Below are 331 nucleotides of genomic sequence, written 5' to 3'. Positions count from 1 at the left end.
TGAGTCCCGGGTGTTCTGTATTGGCTGCTGCTAGAGGGAGAAGAAGCTCCAGAGTAGCAGCAGATAGGAGGTGGTAGATGGTGGTGAAGCATGGTGCCTGCTAGTTCAGCTATCTGATATGTCTCCCTGGCCACAGGTTGGCTGCAAGAAAGGCCAGTTAGGCTGAGGCAGGCTAGGTGTTTCTGGTCTCCACAGGTGGAATTAGGAGATATTGGGCCTTTTGTGGGCTTTGATGTTTTTTATTTTTTTACAGAGCAGGTGTTATCTGGATAGATGTTCTTAGGGGCCTTCAGGTGGTTCAAATGGGCCGATTTGATGGTGGTGATGGAGG

This window comes from Taudactylus pleione, unplaced genomic scaffold, assembly GCF_031769625.1.
Source record: "Taudactylus pleione unplaced genomic scaffold, aTauple2 ptg000016l, whole genome shotgun sequence".
Classification (NCBI taxonomy): domain Eukaryota; kingdom Metazoa; phylum Chordata; class Amphibia; order Anura; family Myobatrachidae; genus Taudactylus; species Taudactylus pleione.
This window is presented reverse-complemented; position numbering follows the sequence as displayed.